The sequence below is a fragment of the Nycticebus coucang genome, chromosome 9 (assembly GCF_027406575.1).
Source record: "Nycticebus coucang isolate mNycCou1 chromosome 9, mNycCou1.pri, whole genome shotgun sequence".
Taxonomy (NCBI): Eukaryota; Metazoa; Chordata; class Mammalia; order Primates; family Lorisidae; genus Nycticebus; species Nycticebus coucang.
In genome coordinates, this window is record NC_069788.1 from 118376747 (window position 1) to 118395127 (window position 18381).

Sequence of the window (18381 nt, forward strand, 5' to 3'; positions counted from 1 at the left end):
TGTATGTTGTAATCTCAGAAGCATGTAATATGGCCTCAGTGCATAGGAGAAGTTGCTGGGAGTTCTGGTGAGAAGAGGAAGCCAGGTCACTATTGGGAATCATTTTTATGCAAGCACTGCTGATAAATGGCCTAAAGAGATTTCAGAAGACCTTCATTCACAAGGCTCCAATTAGTTGTGATTTTTTTTTTTTGAGGCAGATTTTATATTTTTCTTTCTTTAATTTTTATTTATTTTTATGTATTTTTATTGTTATGGATACATAATACACACTGAACATATTTATGGAGTACATGTGATGTTTTGATACATGTATACGGTATATAATGATCAAATCAGGGTCATTGGAGTATCTATCAACTCAAGCATTAATAATGCCTTTGTGTTAGAAACATTCCATAAAAAAAAGAAACATTCCAATTCTACTCTTATAGTTATTTTATTTATTTATTTATTTATTCATTCATTCAGTCAGTCAGTCAGTCATTTATTTTTGAGACAAGGTGTCACTCTGTTGTCCAGGCTGGAGTGCCATAACACAGTCATACCCCACTTACAACTTTGAACTCCTGGGCTCAATTGATCCTTCTGCCTCAATCTCCTGAGTAGCTAGGAATACAGGTGCACACCACCAGGCCTGGCTAAATTTTAAATTTTTTGTGGTGTGTCTCACTGTATCGCCCAAGCTGATCTCAGACTCCTGGGATATTTTAAAATATACAGTTCAAGGCTGGGAGTGGTGGCTCATGCCTGTAATCCCAGCAGGTGGGCAGATCACCTGAGCTCACGAGTTTGAGACCAGCCTGAGCTAGAGTGAGACCCCATCTCTAGAAATATCTGGGCATTGTGGCAGGCACCTGTAGTCTCAGCTACTCGGGAGGCTGAGGCAAGAGAATCGCTTGAGCCCAAGAGTTAAGAGGTTGCTGTGAGCTATGACACCAGGGCACTCTACGGGGGTGACAAAGTGAGACTCTGTTATAAAATAAAACAATTGTTACTTACAGTCACAATATCGACTGTATTGTGTCTATGCAGTCAATATACAGTGACTTATAGTCACCCTACTGTGCTTTAGATTTCTCCTTTTTAATCAGTATCCAGTTTTGTATCTAATTTTGTATCTGTAATTTCATATTCTTCTTAAAGGTGGCCCCACAAATTGTGTAAGCCTTATTGGATCCATCCTTAATGCAGAAGAATAGGTGGCCAGGCAGCACAGAAAGCCCAGTCGCTGTTGGTGACCAGGAATTTGCAGGAGCTCCAATCTTACCAGGTTGAGTGATTCTCTTCAGCTGCTCTCTCAGCACAGGGACATCGGAGAGAGACTGCTTCACGCTCGACCTTTGCTAGATCAGGGTGATAGTAGGGAAGGTAAACTGGCAAGAAGAAAGTTAGAGAATTAGGAGGTTATGGTTAGAGCAGGATGTTAAAAGCAGGATGTTAAAAGTTAAGATATCTGAGGACTACAAAGTTCATGTGATGACAAGACACCCCCGGTGTAATGCTTGTCTGGGAATGGGGCCTGAAGAATAGTAGAGTAGAAGGTCAGGGACAAGGAGAAGGTCAGGGAGCTGAGTCTGAGCAAACAGGCATCCCATTTTCAATGATCAGTGCTCTGGGCGAGCCATGTATATCCACAGCATTACACCATGCAATGTCCTCAATACCACATTGCTGTGTGAGATGAGATATTTACTATCTAATCATCCTTTCTCAGATACCACATAAGGCAAAATTCTTGCATGTTCAGTTAATAATCTTTGTTTTATGTCAGGTTGACATAAAACCTCTGGGGTAAACACCAGTTAATAAGGAAGCTTTGTGGAACATGAAAGGGCCCACTTCTCTGAGAGTCTCAGGACTGGGCCCCCAGTGGCCACATCAGGACTATATGAATTATGTGAACAGTATGGCCCTTAGACCCAGGCAAGAAGGGCCCCTTCCCTTAGCAATGCACTTTGAAAGCCTGATATTTCACAAAAAACGCACAAGAAACAATAAATGTATGTAAGTATATATGAAGATCAGTGACAGCTTGGGCTCTGGTGCAGACATAACAACCTGATACTCTGAATAAGAGCCCTTATGATGACTAACACTGTATAGGCCCCAGGTAAGCACTCCTTGACTGTATCTAAATGCTTTGCATGTGTGAAGACTGGCTGCTGCTCTGAGTGCAGGGAGGATTTGAATGGAGGATGCCATTGCGGAAGAGAAAAGACAATTTTTAATTAACTTGTCAAATTCCTCTTCAGCATGAGTGTAATAGATACGTGCACTAAAATGGATTATCATTTTTGTTGACCCAAAGGTCTATTTTCTTACCACTCTTCATATTCTAATCTGCATGGATTTGCAATACGTGTGCTATATGGAGGCTAAAAAAATTTGGCAACATTAGTTCACATTTCTTTTAAATTGGTAGGCATGTAGGTAATACACATGCATAAAGGGTGATACACCTGTCCGTTGTTTACATTAGCAAGTAGATGGACATTGAATATTAAAATTTGGAATAGTTTTGGTAAAATTTATAGAATTTAAAAATAAAAATGTTCAGGAGGCGGAGCAAGATGGCAGCCGAGTAACAGCTTCCTTGCATCTGGGCACCATGAGTCTGGGGAGATAGGACTCCAGGCATCTCTGGCTGGTGGGATCTGCCTATCATCACCCCTGAGAGGATACAGGGAGTCAGCGAGAGACTTCTGGACCCCAAGAGGAGGACTAAAACAGTGGAAAACCAGCAAGTGGTCGCGTGTGTTCAATCCGTCTAAACCCGCCCGCAACTGTAAGTTCAGTAGCAGCGAGACTGCAAACCAGAAAGGCCTTACCTGTGATCTGTTTTGGTGTCTTTGTACTTGGCACTCAGCTGAACTGCCTTGGGGAGAGCCTGAGCGGGAGTGAGGAGAACTTTGGCCTTTGTCTAGGGCCCCAGTCTGAGCTGCTGAGCCAGACGGAGCTAATAGTGTTTGGCACTGGGTCACAGGCAGCCATTGTGAGCGATCTGCCCCGGCAAGCTCCGCCCTCAGGGTCGCAGAGCTGGAATTGGGTGGGAGCTGGTAACCCAGCGACCAAGTAGCCTAAGGGCGGGGTCTGAGCCGCCTTGCAGCCCTAACCCTCGGGGAGAGAGGGAGACCAGTTTTGGCACACAGGGTAAGTGGATAGCCACTTCAGCAGTGATTCCAGCGACAAGCACTTCCCTGGGAAAGCTTCTGCTCAGCAAGTGAACAAGCGCAAAGTGCCTTTTAAGTGGGCTGAAGAGAGATTTAGGGTGTCTACCTGCTGGGGTTTGAGAAACTAGCAGCCTCCAGTCGTATCAGAACTGTGATTAACATCTCATACCCCAGAAGACCACGTGTTGCCCAGACAATATTCAATAACATATACATACTGCTTTGTTTTTGGTTGTGTGTTTTTTGTTTTTTTTTTTTGGTTTGGTTGTTTTTTTTGTTTATTTTGATGTTGTTGATTGTTGTTTTGTTTTTTAAGTTCAACCTTTTCCATACAGATCCTTTTTCTTTCTCAATTTTTCTAGTTTAATTATAATTTCCCATTGCTGCCTATTTCAATAATTAGAACTTCATTTTTGCTAGTGTTTCTACCGCTATTATTTGGTTTTTCCAGCCAATTTTATCCTGTAAAGTTTTCTGTTTGCTTGTTTTGGTTTGATTTATAGCATTTTTGTCTTTCCTCTCTACTTGGTGGAGGTGGGGTACTGTGTCTGATCAGGTTAGCAAAGAGCTGCTGACCTCAAGGGAACCACCCAACTGGGCACCCCCAGAAGGTGGTTTCCTTTTTAAGGTTGTATCAAAGTACCCTACTGTACACCTATTGCTCTGTCTCCCTCTTTCTGTGCCTCTCTTCTTTTTGTCAATATTCCTTTTACCCACCCCCTCTCCTTTCTATATTTTTCTTTTTTTTTTTTCTTATCACTCGGTCCTCTTTTCTTTCATCCCTTTCTTGCTCTTCAACCTTCTCACCCTTCTGGTCCTGTAACCCTTAGTCCACAGGCACGAGAACTTAAAGAGCAAGAGGAAGTGAAAGGAAAATTAGGTCAAGGAAACAGATAAAAGAAATCACTCATGAGGAAGAATTAGCAGAAAACTCCAGGCAACATGAAGAACCAGTCCAGAACAACCCCGCCATGAGGGACCATGAGGTAGCTACTGCAGAGGGACCATGAGGTAGCTACTGCAGAGGATTCCACCTATACAGAAATGTTAGGAATGACAGAAAGGGAATTTAGAATACACATGTTGAAAAAAAATGAAAGAAATGATGGAAACAATGAAGGAAACTGCTAATAAAGTGGAAAATAACCAAAAGGAAATTAAATAACAGAATCAAATAAGAGATGAACGATATGAAGAATATAAAAAGGATATAGCAGAGCTGAAGGAACTGAAACAGTCAATCAGGGAACTTAAAGATGCAATGGAAAGTATCAGCAACAGGTTAGACCATGCAGAAGAAAGAATTTCAGAGGTAGAAGACAAAGTTTTTGAGATAACTCAGATAGTAAAAGAGGCAGAAAAGAAGAGAGAGAAAGCAGAACGTTTCACTGTCAGAATTATGGGACTTTATGAAGTGTTCCAACATACGAGTTATAGGAATCCCAGAAGGGGAAGAAGAATGCCCCAGAGGAATGGAAGCCATACTAGAGAATATTATAAAAGTAAATTTCCCAAATATCACCAAAGATTCTGACACACTGCTTTCAGAGGGCTATCGGACCCCAGGTCTCCTCAACTCTAACCGGGCTTCTCCAAGACACATTGTGATGAACCTGTCCAAAGTCAAGACAAAAGAAAAGATTCTGCAAGCTGCCAGGACTAAGTGCCAGTTGACCTACGGGGGCAAATCCATCAGAGTGACCGCAGACTTCTCTAATGAAACTTTCCAAGCAAGAAGACAATGGTCATCTACCTTTAATCTACTTAAACAGAACAATTTCCAGCCCAGAATTCTGTACCCTGCTAAGCTAAGCTTCAAAATTGAGGGAGAAATCAAATCATTTACAGATATACAAACATTGAGGAAATTCGCCACAACAAGACCATCTCTACAGGAAATACTTCAACCTGTTCTGCACACTGACCACCAAATGGATCAGCAGCAAAGTAAGATCTCAGAAATTAAAGGACAAAACCTAACCTCCACACTGATGCAAAAGATAAAACTAAGCAATGGACTCTCACAAAATAAGACGAATAGAATACTACCACACTTATCAATTATCTCAATAAATGTTAATGGCTTGAATTCCCCACTGAAGAGACATAGATTGGTTGACTGGATTAAAAAACACAAGCCATCCATTTGCTGTCTGTAAGAAACACACCTAGCTTCAAAAGACAAACTAAAGCTCCGAGTCAAGGGTTGGAAGACAATTTTTCAGGCAAATGGAATTCAGAAGAAAAGAGGAGTTGCAATCTTATTTTCAGATACATGTGGATTTAAAGCAACTAAAGTCAAAAAAGACAAAGATGGTCACTTTATATTGGTCAAGGGAAAAATACAACAAGAAGACATTTCAATTCTAAGTATCTATGCACCCAATTTAAATGCTCCCAGATTCTTGAAACAGACCTTACTCAGTCTGAGCAATATGATATCTGATAATACCATAATAACAGGGGACCTTAACACTCCTCTTACAGAGCTGGACAGATCCTCTAAACAGAAATTAAACAAGGATATAAGAGATTTAAATGAGACCCTAGAACAACCGTGTTTGATAGACGCATATAGAACACTCCATCCCAAAGATAAAGAATATACATTCTTCTCATCACCCCATGGAACATTCTCCAAAATTGATCATATCCTGGGACACAAAACAAATATCAACAGAATCAAAAGAATTGAAATTTTACCTTGTATCTTCTCAGACCATAAGGCACTAAAGGTGGAACTCAACTCTAACAAAAATGCTCGAAGCCACCCAAAGGCATGGAAATTAAACAATCTTCTGTTGAATAACAGATGGGTGCAGGAAGAAATAAAACAGGAAATCATTAACTTCCTTGAGCATAACAACAATGAAGACACAAGCTACCAAAACCTGTGGGATACTGCAAAAGCAGTTTTGAGAGGAAAATTCATCACTTTAGATGCCTACATTCGAAAAACAGAAAGAGAGCACATCAACAATCTCACAAGAGATCTTATGGAATTGGAAAAAGAAGAACAATCTAAGCCTAAACTCAGTAGAAGAAAAGAAATATCCAAAATCAAATCAGAAATCAATGAAATTGAAAACAAAAGAATCATTCAGAAAATTAATGAAACAAGGAGTTGGTTTTTTGAAAAAATAAATAAAATAGATAAACCATTGGCCAGACTAACGAGGAATAGAAAAGTAAAATCTCTAGTAACCTCAATCAGAAATGATAAAGGGGAAATAACAACTGATCCCACAGAGATACAAGAGATCATCTCTGAATACTACCAGAAACTCTATGCCCAGAAATTTGACAATGTGAAAGAAATGGATAAATATTTGGAATCACACCCTCTCCCTAGACTCAGCCAGGAAGAAATAGAGCTCCTGAACAGACCAATTTCAAGCACTGAGATCAAAGAAACGATAAAAAATCTTCCAACCAAAAAATGCCCTGGTCCAGATGGCTTCACTCCAGAATTCTATCAAACCTTCAAGGAAGAGCTTATTCCTGTACTGCAGAAATTATTCCAAAAAATTGAGGAAGAAGGAATCTTCCCCAACACATTCTATGAAGCAAACATCACCCTGATACCAAAACCAGGAAAAGACCCAAACAAAAAGGAGAATTTCAGACCAATCTCACTCATGAATATAGACGCAAAAATTCTCAACAAAATCCTAGCCAATAGATTACAACTTATCATCAAAAAAGTCATTCATCATGATCAAGTAGGCTTCATCCCAGGGATGCAAGGCTGGTTTAACATATGCAAGTCTATAAACGTTATCCACCATATTAACAGAGGCAAAAATAAAGATCACATGATCCTCTCAATAGATGCAGAAAAAGCATTTGATAAAATCCAGCATCCTTTTGTAATTAGAACACTGAAGAGTATAGGCATAGGTGGCACATTTCTAAAACTGATTGAAGCTATCTATGACAAACCCACAGCCAATATTTTACTGAACGGAGTAAAACTGAAAGCTTTTCCTCTTAGAACTGGAACCAGACAAGGTTGTCCTCTGTCACCTTTACTATTCAACATAGTGCTGGAAGTTCTAGCCAATACAATTAGGCAAGAGAAGGAAATAAAGGGAATCCAAATGGGAGCAGAGGAGGTCAAACTCTCCCTCTTTGCTGACGACATGATCTTATACTTAGAGAACCCCAAAGACTCAGCCACAAGACTCCTAGAAGTCATCAAAAAATACAGTAATGTTTCAGGATATAAAATCAATGTCCACAAGTCAGTAGCCTTTGTGTACACCAATAACAGTCAAGATGAGAAGCTAATTAAGGACACAACTCCCTTCACCATAGTTTCAAAGAAAATGAAATACCTAGGAGTATACCTAATGAAGGAGGTGAAGGACCTCTATAAAGAAAACTATGAACTCCTCAGAAAGGAAATAGCAGAGGATATTAACAAATGGAAGAATATACCATGCTCATGGATGGGAAGAATCAACATTGTTAAAATGTCTATACTTCCCAAAGCAATCTACCTATTCAATGCCATTCCTATCAAAATACCAACATCATACTTTCAAGATTTAGAAAAAATGATTCTGCATTTTGTATGGAACCGGAAAAAAACCCATATAGCTAAGGCAGTTCTCTGTAACAAAAATAAAGCTGGGGGCATCAGCATACCAGATTTTAGTTTGTACTACAAAGCCATAGTGCTCAAGACAGCATGGTACTGGCACAAAAACAGAGACATAGACACTTGGAATTGAATTGAAAACTAAGAAATGAAACTAATATTTTACAACCACCTAATCTTTGATAAACCAAACAAGAACATACCTTGGGGAAAAGACTCCCTATTCAATAAATGGTGTTGGGAGAACTGGATGTCTACATGTAAAAGACTGAAACTGGACCCACACCTTTCCCCACTCACAAAAATTTATTCAAGATGGATAAAGGACTTAAATTTAAGGCATGAAACAATAAAAATCCTCCAAGAAAGCGTAGGAAAAACACTGGAAGATATTGGCCTGAGGAAAGACTTCATGAAGAAGACTGCCATGACAATTGCAACAACAACAAAAATAAACAAATGGGACTTCATTAAACTGAAAAGCTTCTGTACAGCTAAGAAGACGATAACCAAAGCAAAGAGACAACCTACACAATGGGAAAGGATATTTGCATATTTTCAATCAGACAAAAGCTTGATAACTAGGATCTATAGAAAACTCAAATTAATCCACATGAAAAAAGCCAACAATCCCTTATATCAATGGGCAAGGGACATGAATAGAACTTTCTCTAAAGATGACAGACGAATGGCTAACAAGCACGTGAAAAAATGTTCATCATCTCTATATATTAGAGAAATGCAAATCAAAACAACCCTGAGATATCATCTAACCCCAGTGAGAATGGCCCACATCACAAAATCTCAAAACTGCAGATGCTGGCGTGGATGTGGAGAGAAGGGAACACTTTTACACTGCTGGTGGGACTGCAAACTAGTACAACCTTTCTGGAAGGAAGTATGGAGAAACCTCAAAGCACTCAAGCTAGACCTCCCATTTGATCCTGCAATCCCATTACTGGGCATCTACCCAGAAGGAAAGAAATCCTTTTATCATAAGGACACTTGTACTAGACTGTTTATTGCAGCTCAATTTACAATCGCCAAAATGTGGAAACAGCCTAAATGCCCACCAACCCAGGAATGGATTAACAAGCTGTGGTATATGTATACCATGGAATACTATTCAGCCATTAAAAAAAATGGAGACTTTACATCCTTCATATTAACCTGGATGGACGTGGAAGACATTATTCTTAGTAAAGCATCACAAGAATGGAGAAGCATGAATCCTATATACTCAATCTTGATATGAGGACAATTAATGACAATTATGTTTGGGGGGGGACAGAAAGAGGGAAGGAGGGAGGTGGGTGGGGCCTTGGTGTGTGTTACACTTTATGGGGGCAAGACATGATTGCAAGAGGGACTTTACCTAACAATTGCAATCAGTGTAACCTGGCTTATTGTACCCTCAATGAATCCCCAATGATAAAAAAAAAAAATAAAAAAAATAAAAAATGAAATAAAAATGTTCAGCTTTATTTAAATAATCTTGATTTCAAATCTCCATAACTAATGTATTTACCTTTTAATTTTAATAAAGTAAATATTCTAGAAGAAAAATGACCTAAAATATTTTAATTAATTTTTATTTCTCATTTTCTTTGATTTCCATTTTTATGTTTTTGTTTTTTATTTACTTTTTTTTTTTTTTGAGACAGAGTCTCACTATGTTGGCTTGGTAGAGTGCTATGGTATCACAGCTCACAGGTGCTTCAAACTCCTGGGCTTAGCCAATTTTCTTGCCTCAGCTTCCCGAGTAACTGGGACCACAGGTGCTCGCCACAACAGTTGGCTATTTATTTGTTGCAGTTGTCATTGTTGTTCAGCTGGCCCAGGCCAGGTTTGAACCTGCCAGTGAACCCCCCCAGCTTCGGTGTATGTGACTGGTTCCGTAACCAGTATGCTACAGGTGCCGAGCCAAAACCATATTAAATTTTGTATGCCTTGGGCTGAGCACAGTGGCTCACACCTGTAATCTAGCTCTCTAGGAGGATGAGGCTGGAGGATCACTTGAGCTCAGGAGTTCAAGACCAGCCTAAGCAAGAAAGACCAAGACCCCATCTCTTCTAAAAATAGAAAAAAAATTACCAGGCTACTCAGAAAGCTGAGGCAGAAGGATGGCTTGAACCTAGAAGTTTAAGGTTACTGTGATCTAGGATGATGCAACAGAGTGAGGTTGTATTTCAGTATGCTTTGTAAATATTAAATATGTTTAATCCTTTATGTAAGTACTGCCATTAGAACATAAATTATTAGATAATTATAACAACATAGTGATTTTATTGAAATGAAAGCAGGACAAACACATTTCATGGGCTAAGTATATAAAATTTTATAAATTACAGGTCTTTATTACTTGTAGGAACATCACTGGCCCAGGAATAGAATACAGCCAGATGTTCTCTTTGTTATCATCTGCCAGCTAGATACAGGGTTCTACTAGAAAACTCAGAGGACCTGGGAGATGATGGAACTGTTGTTTTTTTTTTTTTTACAACTATGTGGAGCAGAACCATCCTTCAACCCCGGTGCCTGCCTGGGAGTGTGACATGAGCAAAGAGGAAACTTTTATCATATTGCATCACTAAAATTGAGCATGGTTCTGAAGTCATGGGCCTAAAAAAAAAAATAAGAAAGAAAATTGAACATTGTTTGTTACAGTAGTTAATTGCCTCTTATCAGAACAAAGCACCTCATCTTCTATGATCTTCTCCACTGATTATTTGGCTAATAGATATCACATATCCATATGTAGACAAAATAAATTGTACACAGATTAAAATTTGGATGAACACCTATGAAAGTGTACCAGAATGATTAAGATTCTCATACTAGGACACTAGGTCAGTTATCCCTGTGGATACTGATGATAGACCTTGAAGGGTGGAGAAAAATATAATAAAATAGGTATCAAATTTTCCCTTGGCACATGAGGAAATTGAGGGTAATGAAAGTAAGCCAGAGATATGTCTGCTTTAGACCAGCAGTGATGGTGAAAAAAGTAGATCAAAAATGGCTAAATAGCAGCAATGTCATATGGTTTAATATAATACATTGTATTGATTAGGACTTAGACTATAAGGACAATTTATTTCATCATGAAACAAGAAGTTTCAAGGGCAGCTCCAGTCTTGGTTAATTCAGTGACTCACAACAACGTCGTCAGCAGCCCAGGTTCTTTCTATCTTTCCCTCTACCATCTTCAGCATGTAAGCTCAGTCTTTGGGCTGTTGGAGCCAACAGGTCTGAAGATGATGGTGGAAGATTCAGGTGCCACATTTAACCACGACAGCAGCCAACAGAAGACAAAATTTCTTCCTGTGTTTCACTTTTTTTTTTTTTGTAGAGACAGAGTCTCACTGTACCATCCTTGGGTAGAGTGCCATGACTTCACACGACTCACAGCAACCTCTAACTCTTGGGCTTACGCGATTCTCTTGCCTCAGCCTCCCAAGCAGCTAATGGGTAAAACTTTCCTAGAAGCTACCAGAGAGATTCCTTCCACATCCCACTGGCTGTGATTGAGTCACATGCCTTTTCTATAGCCAATCACTTGCAAGGGAAATGTGATCCCCATAATTGCACTGGACCAGTAGTTCACAGCTCCAGTAGCACATCAGAATCACTTGAATAGCTGTCAAAAGATTTTCCTAAGATGAGAACAATTAAATATGGATCTTGGCCAGGTGCACTGGCTCACACCTATAATTCCAGCACTGTGGGAGGCTGAGGTAGGAGGGTCACTTGAAGCCAGGAGTTTGAGACCAGCCAGGACAACATAGCAAGACCCTGTACCTAAAAAAAATTTTTTTTAATTAGCTGGGTATGGTGGCTTGCATCTATAGTCCTAGAAACTTGGAGGCTAAAGCAGGAGGAACACTTGAGCCTGGAAGTTTGTGGTTGCTATGAGCTATGATTTTGCCACTACACTCTAGCCTAAGTGGCAGAGTAAGTCCCTGTCACAAAAAGAAAAAAGAAACTCTGTGGTGAGGCCTAAGCATTGGCATTGGCGTTTTAAATATTTTATTTTATTTTATTTTTTTATTTTATTTTTTTTTGTAGAGACAGAGTCTCACTTTACCGCCCTCGGTAGAGTGCCGTGGCGTCACACAGCTCACAGCAACCTCCAACTCCTGGGCCTAGGCGATTCTCTTGCCTCAGCTTCCCGAGCAGCTGGGACTACAAGCGCCCACCACAACACCCGGCTATTTTTTTGTTGCAGTTTGGCCGGGGCTGGGTTTGAACCCACCACCCTCGGCATATGGGGCCGGCGCCCCACTCGCTGAGCCACAGGTGCCACCCCATTTTAAATATTTTAAAATAAGCCAGAGTTGAGAGCAACTGCAACAGGTTAATCAGAGTACAGAAGAGAGACGTAGACACTGGGACAAAGTCAAGGAAGGGAAGAACTATAAGGTGGCAGCTAACAGTGTCTCCTGAAGTTATTAACTTTTTTTGTTGTTTCAGAATATTACATGGATATAAACATTTGGTTACATGAATTGCTTTTGTACAGTTTCAAAGTGATAGGTGTGCTCATCACCCAGATAGTTACTAACTTTTAATTTTCAAGAATAAATTCTGAATATTTCAATTCTTTTGTTTGAGACAGAACCTCAAGCTATTGTCCTGGGTAGAGTGCTATGGCATCACAGCTCACAGCAACCTCCAACTCTGGGGCTTAAGCGATTCTCTTGCCTCAGCCTCCCAAGTAGCTAGGACTACAGGCGCCCGCCATAATGCCCAGTTATTTTTTTGTTGTAGTTGTCACTGTTTGGCAGGCCCAGGCCGGATTCAAACCTGCCAGCTCTGTTGTATGTGGCTGGTGCCTTAGCCACTTGAGCTACAGGCACCACCCTGAATATTTCAATTCTTAAAAAATTGAAAAATTATTATTATTATTATTATTTTGAGACAGACTCTTCCTTTGTTGCCCTTGGTAGAGTGCTGTGGCACCATAGCTCACATCAACCTCAAACTCTTGGACTCAAGTGATTCTCTTGCCTTAGCCTCCCAACTAGCTTGGGACTACTGGAGCCTGCCACAACACCCAGCTATTTTTAGAGACAGGGTCACAGTCTTGTTCGGGCTGGTCTTGAACCTGTGAGCTCAAGCAATCCTCCTACCTCAGCCTCCCAGAGTGCTAGGATTATATGTATGTGCCAAACCTGAAAAATTATTTTCATCAATTCTTCCCAGGGACAACCTGTTTTATGGGTTCATTCTATATTATTTTAGACCATTTTCTGTGCTTTTGCCTACCTATATGTATGTACTCATAAAAAATATACGTCATTTTGTCTGTGTGTAATTTTTAAATATAGATCTTATTACACAGCACACATTTATCATTCCAAAGTTCATCAATTTATCCAGCCACATATACATATGTATAATTATTTTTTAAATACAATTATTTTGGAATAATTACTTGAAAATTATTATACTATTTAAACATAGTAACAATTACTTGAAAATTACTATACTACCTAAGCATAGTAATCATACCAGCAGTTATTTTTCCCCTAACTGATGGACTTTGAGACTATTTCAAATTTTTTTTTTTTTTTGCACCAGGGCCAGGGCTGGGTTTTATTGTACTCATGTACCACCTGTAAGAAAGACTCGGACCCCACTCAGGTATAAATCAGATGGTGATTGATTACACTTGCGCAGGTGGGCCGCCGCCCCGAAGGGCAAACAGCCCCGAAGAGAAAAGCAGGTTGCCTTTTATACCTTTTTTGTGCTAGATGGCAAGCCAAGCAAAAACAGAAGCAGAACGTGGCAGTTAGCCCAGGGGTGGGGTTACAGAATTGGCTCAATGGGGGTCCTGGCACTGGTTGCAGCGAGTTAGGGGGTTGTATCATGGCAGCTGGCATGGGGACAACATGGGGAATGCAGCACCTTGGGAACTTCTCGTAGGTGATTTATTTCACTATTGTTTAGTTATTGCTAGGGGTTGGGGTAAGTTCACCCATTGTCACCTGTTGCTAGGAGTTCTTGGGAACTCAGGGAACTTCCTTGTCCTATTCTGAAACCTGTCTTTGAAATTAACTGGGGGAACATGCCGGGGACCAAGGCTGAAACAGGCTAAGACAAACCCAAGCTCTTTTAGGGAGCTGCTCCTTATTACAGTTTGAACCTGCCACTTCCGACATATGGGGCCTGCACCCTACTCCTTTGAGCCACGGGTGCCACCCATTTTTTTTTTTTTTTTTTGAGACAATCTCTCTATATTGTCCCCATTAGAGTGCCGTGGCATCACAGCAACCTCAAACTCTTGGGCTTAAGCAATTCTTTTGCCTCAGCCTCCCGGGTAGCTAGGACTACAGGCACCTGCCACAATGCCTGGCTATTTTTTGTTTGTTTGTTTAACAGGCCCAGGTTGGCTCAAACCAGTGTATGAGGCCAGCGCCCTAACCACTGAGACAAGCACCAAGCCTGCTTCTAATTTTTTGCTGGTACAACAATGCCTACTCCTTACATACATGTGCTATTGTTACTGCAAATATTCAGAAGCTGAATTTCTGGGTAGAATTGGCTTCACAATTTCTTCTATTTATACCAGCAGTGTATAAAAATCTCCATTTTCCTAAATTTTCCCAACATTTCCTAAGCTTCCTAATTTTTTGAGAACCTGATGGTAAAAAATGGTAATTTCTCATCCCACACTCTCCTTCCATCCCCCACCCCCCACCCCCAGGGCAGGGGGGAGTGGAAGAAGAAGAGTGTGGGATGAGAAATTACCTAATAGGCACTACATATGCTAATCAGGTGATGGTTACACAGAAAGCACAGACTTCACTTCTATGCAATGCATCCATGTAACAAGACTAAACTCGTACTCCCTAAATCTGTAAAAATAACAATAAAAAATGATATTGTAGCAGACTATATAACTCAAGGGAAGGAGGAGTGAGAGTTAAGCTTTGAAAGCTCTGTAAATATAAGAAACACCTGTGATACAACATCTCAGTAACACCTCGGTGATAAGGGCATGGGGAAGGGATTTGGCTCTCCTTAATACCCACTGGATCACTTCTGTAAGAGGCTGCAGGAGAGGTGAGTCTGGGTTCATTCACTCGTTCATTCTCTCATGGACTCACTCACTCTAACTCTTTTGCTCCCTCCTCCTGCTCTACAAAGACTGCTGCTTTCCCTCAAAGACTGTTTCTCTCTCTCTCTCCCCCTTCGGCTAAGATGAATAGCCCTCAGGCAACTAAGGGGAGTTGATCCTGAGCAAGTTAGCACAGCAGTCCATGTCCAGTTAGATACGCCAGGGCTAGAGACCTGGCCAGTTCCAGACTCTGACATGATATAATGGCGTTTTGTTCGAATTTTCTGTTCTCTGATCACTAGTAATGTTAAACATCTTTACTTAAGTATATTTGTCATTTGCGTATCTTTCTCTTTTTTTGTCTTTTTCTTTTTTTCTTTCTTTCTTTCTTTTTTTTTTTTTGAGACAAAGTCTCACTCTGTTGCCCTGGGTAGAGTGCCATGGTGTCATAGCTCACAGCAAGCTCAAACTCTTGGGCTTAAGCCATTCTCTTGCCTTAGATTCCTGAGTAGCTATGCCTACAGGTGTGTGTCTCTTCCATTTTTTAGTAGAGACAGCGTCTCTCACCCGCTTTGGCTTCCCAGAGTGTTAGGAGCCACTGTGCCCAACCATTTGCATTTCATCTGCAAATTTTCTGTTTATATATATATAAACAGAAATATATATATATATATATTTGCCTGCAGCAGATGCTGGGGTACACCACACAGATGACCCCTTCAGAAATTAAGCACTTATGCTTGCTTCAGCAGCACATATACTAAAATTGGAATGATACAGAGAAGATTAGCATGGCCCCTCTGCAAGGATGACATGCAAATTCATAAAGCATTCCATATTTTTCTATGATAAATGAAAACTTCACAAGTTTTACTAAAGGTCCCAACACATTTTATTTTATTTTATTTCATATTTATTTATTTATTTATTTATTTTTGTAGAGACAAGAGTCTCACTGTACTGCCCTCGGGTAGAGTGCCATGGCATCACACAGCTCACAGCAACCTCCAACTCCTGGGCTTAAGCGATTCTCTTGCCTCAGCCTCCCGAGTAGCTGGGACTACAGGCGCCTGCCACAGCGCCCAGCTATTTTTTGGTTGCAGTTCAGCCGGGGCCAGGTTTGAACCCGCCACCCTCGGTATATGGGGCCGGCACCTTACCGACTGAGCCACAGGCACCACCCTATTTATTTATTTTTTGAGACAGCGTCTCACTATCTCACCCTTGGTAGGTTGCCATGGCGCCACAACTCACAGCAACCTCAAACTCTTGGACTTAAGTGATTCTCTTGCCTCAGCCTCCCAAGTAGCTGGGACTACAGGTGCCTGCCATAACACCCAGCTACCAACACATTTTAGATGGATATGTGTTGACCTGACCCCAGGTCATCTCAACTCAAAACAGAGCTTCTCCAGGACACATTGTAATGAACTTATCCAAAGTTAAAATGAAAAAGAAAATTCTGCAGGCAGGAATAAACACCAGCTGACCTTGGGGGCAGAGTCATTAGGATGACAGCAGATTTTTCAACTGAAACTTTGCAAACCAGAAGATCATGTTCAGGAAGAGATAAAAAAGGAAATTATTAAATTCTTCAAACATAACAACAATGAAGACACAAGTTACCAAAACCATTGGGATACAGCAAAAGCTGTCTTAAGAGGTAAGTTTATCGCACTAGATGCCTACATTCAAAAAACCGAAAGAGAGCACATTAACAAATTCATGAACCATCTTATGGAATTGGAAAAAGAAGAACAATCTAATCCCAAACCCAGCAGAAGAAAAGAAATAACAAAAATTAAATCAGAGATTAATGAAATTGAAAACAAAAGAATCATCCAAAAAATTAACAAAACAAAAAGTTGTTTTTTGAAAAATAAATAAAATCTATATACCTTTAACCAGATTAACTAGAAAGAGAAAAGGAAAATCTCTAAAAACCTCAATCAGAAATGATAAAAGGGAAATAACAATAGATGCCACAGAGATACAAGAGATTATCTCTGAGTACTACAAGAAACTCTATGCCCAAAAATTTGACAATGTAGAGGAAGTGAATCAATACCTGGAATCACACCCTCTCCCTAGACTTAACCAAGAAGAAATAGATCTCTTGAACAGATTTCATGCACTGAGATTGAAGAAACAATAAAAAAAATCTTCTGACAAAAAAATGCCCTGGTCCAGATGGCTTCACACCAGAATTCTATCAAACCTGCAAGGAAGAGCTTATACCCATACTGCAGAAATTCTTCTAAAAAATTGAGAAGGAAGGAATCTTCTCCAATGAGTTCTATGAAGCAAACATCACCCTGATACCAAAAACAGGGAAAGATCCAACCAAAAACAGGGAAAGATCCAACTAAAAAGGAGAACTTCGGACCAATTTTACTAATGAATATAGTTGCAAAAATTCTCAATAAAATCCTAGCCAATAGGCTCAGCACCTGTAGTTCAAGTGGCTAAGGTGCCCGCCACATACACCAGAGCTGGCAGGTTCTAATCCAGCCCGGGCTTGCAAACAACAATGACAACTAAAGCCAAAAAATAGCCAGGTGTTGTGGCAGGTGCCTGTAGCCCCAGCTACTTGGGAGTCTGAGGCAAGAGAATCACTTAAGCCCAGGATTTGGAGGTTGCTGTGAGCTGTGATGTCATGGCACTCTATCCAGGGTGACAGCTTGAAAAAAAAATACTAGCCAATAGATTATAGCTACACATTAAAAAAATCATACATCACAATCAAGAAGGTTTCCTCCCAGTGATGCAAGGCTGGTTTAACATATGTAAGTCCATAAACGTAATTCACCATATCAACAGAGGCAAAAACAAAGACCATATGATCCTCTCAATAGATACAGAAAAAGCATTTGATTCAGCATCCTTTTATAATAAGAACATTTGAGAATATAGGCATACATGGCACAATTCTTAATCTGATCAAAGCCATCCACAACAAACCCACAGCTAATATTATACTGAATGGAGTAAAACTGAAAGCTTTTCCACTTAGAACTAGAACCAGATGAGGTTTTCCTCTATTGCCACTACTATTCAACATAGTGCTGGAAGTTCTAGCCAATACAATCGGGCAAGAGAAGAAAATAAAGGGCATCCAAATGGGAGCAGAGGAGGTCAAACTCTCCCTCTTTGCTGACAACATGATCTTATACTTAGAGAAACCCAAAGACTCAACCACAAGACTCCTAGAAGTCATCAAAAAATACAGTAATATCTCAGGATATAAAATCAATGTCTGCAAATCAGTAGTCTTCATATATGCTGATAACAGCCAAGATAAGAAGCTAATCAAGGACACAATTCCCTTCACAATAGCTTCAAAAAAAACATGAAATACCTAGGAATATACCTAACAAAAGAAGTGAAGGACCTCTATAAAGAAAATATGAAACTCTATGAATAGAAAAAGCAGAAGATATTAACAAATGGAGGAACATACCATACTCATGGCTGGGAAGAATCAACATTGTGAAAATGTCTATACTACCCAAAGCAATATACAGAATTAGTGCAATCCCTAT

The 18381-nt window shown here is 40.1% G+C and overlaps 1 non-coding gene across 1 annotated transcript; it reads left to right on the forward strand.

Annotated features, from left to right (window-relative positions):
• Positions 1-15579: 15579 nt before the first annotated feature.
• Positions 15580-15682, forward strand: LOC128595044 (U6 spliceosomal RNA). Its single transcript, XR_008382738.1, has one exon. It is a non-coding gene; the product is annotated as a U6 spliceosomal RNA (small nuclear RNA).
• The last annotated feature ends 2699 nt before the right edge of the window (positions 15683-18381 follow it).